The sequence below is a fragment of the Equus asinus genome, unplaced genomic scaffold (genome assembly GCF_041296235.1).
Source record: "Equus asinus isolate D_3611 breed Donkey unplaced genomic scaffold, EquAss-T2T_v2 contig_803, whole genome shotgun sequence".
Classification (NCBI taxonomy): domain Eukaryota; kingdom Metazoa; phylum Chordata; class Mammalia; order Perissodactyla; family Equidae; genus Equus; species Equus asinus.
In genome coordinates this window covers 1,691,798-1,697,495 of record NW_027225520.1, presented here as the reverse complement: position 1 = coordinate 1,697,495, position 5,698 = coordinate 1,691,798, and the positions used below count along the sequence as shown (strand labels likewise).

Here is a 5,698-nt window from a genome sequence, read left to right as displayed (position 1 = left end):
ACTCTCAGACGACAAGGTCTTAGAAGACCTCAATGTAGGTTTTGACATTGATATTTTTGGACATGACATGAAAAGTACAAGCAGAAAAAGCAAAAATCAACAAATAGGATGGCATTAAACTAAAAGCCTTCTTTACAATAAAATACTCAACAAAATGAAAAGCCAACATACTAAACATATAAAATATTTTCAAATTATGTGATGAGAGGTTAATATCCAAAATGCATATGGAACTCCTACAACTTAATAGCAAAAATACAAACAACCTGGTTGAAAAAATGGACAAAGGACCTGGATAGACATTATTCCAATAAAGACTTACAGATGACCAAAAAATACATGAGAAGATGCTTAATGTCACTAATCACCAGGGAAAAGCATATCAAAACCACAATGGGTTCACCTCACATCCGTAAGAATGACAATCATGAAAAAGACCAGAGATAACAATGTTGCTGAGGGTGTGAAGAAAAGGGAGTCTTGTGCACTGTTGTTGGTAATGTAAATTGGTATAGCTTCTATGGAAAACTGTATGGAGATTCTTCAAATAATTAAAAATAGAACTACCATATGATCCAACAACCCAACTTATGGGTATATAGCCAAATAAAATGAAATCAGAATCTCAAAGAGATATCTGTACATCCATGTTCATTGTAGCATTATTCACAATAGAAAACACCTGCAAACAACTTGTTTCATATGTATATATGTATTAAGTATATGTGTGTGTATACACACACACACACACACACACACACAATGGAATATTACTAAGCCACAATAAAGAAGGAAACCCAGGCATTTGTGACACACAGATTGACTTTGTAGGTACTATGCTAAATGGAAAATCAGAGTAAGAAAAATACTATATGATCTCACTTACATGTGGAATCTCAAAAAGCAATATGGATGAATCTCCAAAATATAGTATTGAGTGAAAGAAGCATGGCAAAATTAATTATATGTTCAAATAATGATTAGCTTCTTGGAGTTTTTGATTAGGAAAAAGCAAAAGGAAGACTCCAAGAGTACTAGAAATATGAAATATTCTAAATCTTGATCTTTGTTGTAGTTACATAAGCATATATATAGGTAAAATTTGTAACCTGTATGCTTGAGATTTGTATTAACTGCATTAACTAAAAACTGTATCAGCTGTAAGTAAATAATGCCTTGAAGATGATATGTTCAAGGTAACTCCCCACTTCAAGTTTTCTTACTGTTCCTGATTTTGCACATACAGCTTCTGCATGATGTTCCTCTGTTTTTAGACATCGATGGAAAACACATCAGTAGTGCCTTTTGAGAATTTTCTACAGAAACATTTATTTAGAAGCTAAGGGTAAAATCTCTGAAAAACAATCAAAAAAATAAAGAGACAGACATAGAATTTCCAAAACTATTTTGAAATTTTCTTTTTAATTTTGATTTCATATTTAATTTAACTGTCATCAGATAACAGGTCTATATTATTTCCCTGAAATGTATTGTTATTTTTGGTGCCCATATTTTGCATGATAAATAATTCTAGTTATCTGGACATTTGCAGATGTGAGGTGATCCACATAACAGACGGCTGACTTACTCAGGTTTGCTCACTCACTATCATCATGTGTTCTATTAAGACTAAGCATGTTTATGTGTCTGAATTCATATCCATGGACCCCATGAGCATCATGAATCAACATAACATTTAAGCATCATGGACACAATTAATTTCAAGAGAGAATTTAGTCATGGTGTACTTTAAAACAGATTGGCCATTGCAATTACAACTAGAGCCTGGGGAAAGATATACATTACTTAAACAAAAAGTTACATGAATTAAAATGGCTTGCCTTCAAGATCCAGATAAAACAGATTGTGAAAGACTGCTTACAAAAACAGTGAAAATATAACATGCACAGATCAAAGACATAGAACATAGTGTTTAAAATAAATTCCTGGACAGAAATCAATATACCAACTTAAAGGACAAGTTTGGGAGTCACATTTTAACACTTATTTGCTGCGTGATACTGAGAACAATATTAGTTTCCCATGCCTCCATTTTCTCACTTAGAAGATGGGTGTCAAAGTACTTATATCATATAGTTGTTAATAGGATGCAAAGTAATGTATAAAAATTGCTTGGTGTGGAGCATAGCAAATAGTAAGTGCTCAAAAAATAGCCTCTCTTAGTATGGTAGTCTCACGTAATTCTTAACAACTTCCTATTATACTGATCAAAGAATTTAACTTTCTCTTCAAGCCTTATTAAAGGAGAGAGAATTACCATATGTTTAAATGTTAACGACTTCAGGAAATTAGACTCGTTTAGCATTGAATAATTTGAAGAATGAGACTAAGTTTGCTGTCATTTTAAATTTACACATTTCCCCAGCCACCTTTCTCAGGGCCCCCTTGACCTCGCTGTTCCTCAGACTGTAGATGAGGGGGTTCAGCACAGGGGTGAAGACAGTGTAGCATGCTGACACGACCTTATCAAGGTCAGCTGACCTGTAGGATTTGGGTCTCATGTAGGTGGAAATGGCAGCTCCATTAAAGAGTCCCACCACAGCCAAATGTGAGGAGCAGGTGACAAAAGCCTTCTTGCAGGCTTCTCTAGAATGCATCTGGAGAACAGCTGCGACGATAAAACTGTAGGAGGTCAGGATGAGGGAAAAGGGGACCAGAAGCATTAACACACAGCAGATGTACATTACATTTTCGAAGACTGATGTGTCAGCAGAAGCCAAACGCACCAGCATGGGGGCCTCACAGAACAAATGGTCGATCTCACGTGCACCGCAAAATGGGAAGCTCAGGGTAGCAGCAGCCTGCATGAGCCCATCAGCTGCCCCCAGGAACCAAGACCCCAAAGTCATTCTCAGGCATAATTGCTGGCTCATGAGGACAGGATATCTCAGTGGATGGCAAACAGCCACGTAGCGGTCATAGGACATGGCTCTAAAAGGAAACTCTCGCCGCCACCCAGTGTGAGTGAAAAAAGAGCCGCAGCACACAACCAGCAGGGGAGATGGACTTCTTGCCAGTCAAGTAGTCAGCAGCCATTTTGGAAATGATCGTGGCAACCAGCATCACATCCATGAGGGAGAGTTGGCTCAGTAGGAAATGCATGGGTGTGTGGAGCCGGGGGTCCCAGTAAATCAGGAGAAGCATGACGACATTGCCCATAAGAGAAGCAATGGCCGTTGTCAGCACCACCATGAAGAGAAAGAGGTGGGGTCTTGTATGTTTAAAGAGTCCTAGAAGAATGAAGTCTGATGTTGTGTTTCTCTTCTCCACGATTTCTTCTGGTGTGATTCTGCAAATGGAAAAATAGAGAAGGAAGGGACTTTCATCATCTACAAACCTTAGTTTGGCTTCATAACTTCTGCACATGTGCTGGATATGGAATCCAAGGTCCTGACTCAAAGCCCTACATCCCAGTTAAGATGGTTCTGCTTGACCTGTTATTCCACTTCTCTGTAACTCAGCCTTTCACTGTTTTAAATAACGTTAGTCTATGTATTTCACACAATGATATATTGGTTGGTTGGTATAATAGATCAAAATGAATCAAAAGTAGAAAAAAGCTTTCAAAGATTATAGAATTGTAAGTAGTTAATTTGGCTGTTTTTTATATTATTTAATAATTATTATTATTGTGCTTTTCTTATGTGTACTGAAACCAAAATTTAACCAAGTTAGAAAATAAACACTTATTTAAACATTTGCTATTTATATTTCTTTGAGTCTTAGATGAATTCTTTTCAAATTTTGGAAATTTTAACATACTCAAATTAGTTATTTTTTTAAGAAACAAAAAATTACAGCTATTTCACTGTGGGTTACAAGGGCCACAGAAGGGAACAGATGAGTATAACAAAGTTTCCCCACTGAAGGAACATAATATCCCCAATAATTGATGAAAATGTTACTTCCTCTCATTAAATAACTATTTTTATTACCTGATTTTAAAGTGCGGCTATGCTAGTTCATCACTCTCTGCTCTGAAACCTTCAGTCTGTTTCCATCACACTTGGAATAAAATGCACATTTCTTTCCCCAGCTTACTAGGACTTGGAGCCATGCCCTACGCATCGTTTCACGACACAATGTACCGTCATGGAGGCTTGCAACGATCAGGTGAGTATGAAAGGCAAGCATGAGAGGACCTTTGATGAGAGTAAATGCTTGGAGAGCATAGCAATAACTATAACAACGAGTAAGGTGATTAAAAAGAAAAGGAAGCAGTTTTAAAACAACCATATTACATGAAGCATAATTATTAGTCACAGGTGAAGTATAAATATATCTGAGAGGAAAAATATTTTAAAAATGCTTAAATTACATATTTGGCCTATCTTCTGAGGATGGTTGTTTAATATTTAACAAAACAGATCTATTTTCTTTGGAGACACAAACAAAATGACTGAGCCCACAGAAATGAGCATGGCTTTATGAGGAAGGGTTCACAGATTGAGAGCTGCTATACACTGAACATAAGTAAGATTTTTTAGTGTTTGACATTGTTTAAACTCCATACTAAGAACAAAACTTGTAAATTCATGAAGAGCAGAAGAGCATATAGGTGCATGGAGCCAACTCTCCTCTTTTATTAGCAGAAAAATGCACAAATTTGCCAATTTTGTTTATGGACAGGTTTGCAGACCTCTTTATTTCTGACATGGACAGTCCAAAAATATTTCATCCGAAGCCTTAGAGACACAATACCCTCTGAGCCTGTTTTCTGGAATTGTCTGGTAATTGATTGGTAATTGTTTACTACAGAGACAGAGATAGTGATGATGCTTTATAACCCGAAGGGTTTGATTTTGTGAATACTCTAATACTATAAAAATTAGGCGGCAGACAGAGCCCATGTCTTGCAGAGCCATTTAACACATAGGCAGTCTCTTTAAGAGACCTATGGAAAGTCAGTGCTAATGGCTCATTAAAGTGCTACCTCCACCACGTCAGCATTCACGTTTGAACGGATACAACAACACACAGGAACACCAGCACCTTTGCGATGGCTTGTTTAACCACTGATACCAGACACATAAGCAGTCTACCTAATCGAGGCCTTGCCAAGCCTTAGTGATTTGCACTACCTCCTATCTAGTGCATTCAGCTCCTTGTTTTGTACACTATTTAAGATATCTTTCTCCTCTTATAGCCACAGACCGTGATTCCTTGCCTGCAGGCTCTCTCAGCCTCCATTATAACTTTAAACCACCCTCAGACTGATCATATTGATGTGGGGATGTATGGATAAAGAACTCTGGGCTCAAGATACAGAACTCCTGGTTTGAGAATCATTTTCTATATATGTGATGAGGAGTCAGTTACTTAACCTTGCTGCATTTATATGTTTTAAATTACAAAGCTTCTTAACAGATTACTAAAATAATTAAGATATTTTGTGCATGAATGAATTTTGAAGTAATTTCCAAAGTCATTTTGCACATTGAAACAAAATTATTAATTTCAATTTTATTTGTTGGTCTATATCATTAGTTGCTATTTTTCCCACATAAACAATAGCTAGAAAGCCATGGCACAAAATGTCAATTTGATCATTTAACTGAATGCTCTGGAAATGTGAAGATGAAATAGATAGATGATAGAGAGATACACACATGGACACACACACACACGCACGTGTGTGTCTAAATAAATAATAAATTTGGAACCATGACTCTTTAAA

General features: G+C 36.6%; 1 pseudogene; it reads right to left on the bottom strand.

Moving 5' to 3' along the window:
* Positions 1 to 2,347: 2,347 nt before the first annotated feature.
* Positions 2,348 to 3,387, bottom strand: LOC139044341 (olfactory receptor 2T12-like; annotated as a pseudogene).
* Between the last annotated feature and the right edge of the window lie 2,311 nt (positions 3,388 to 5,698).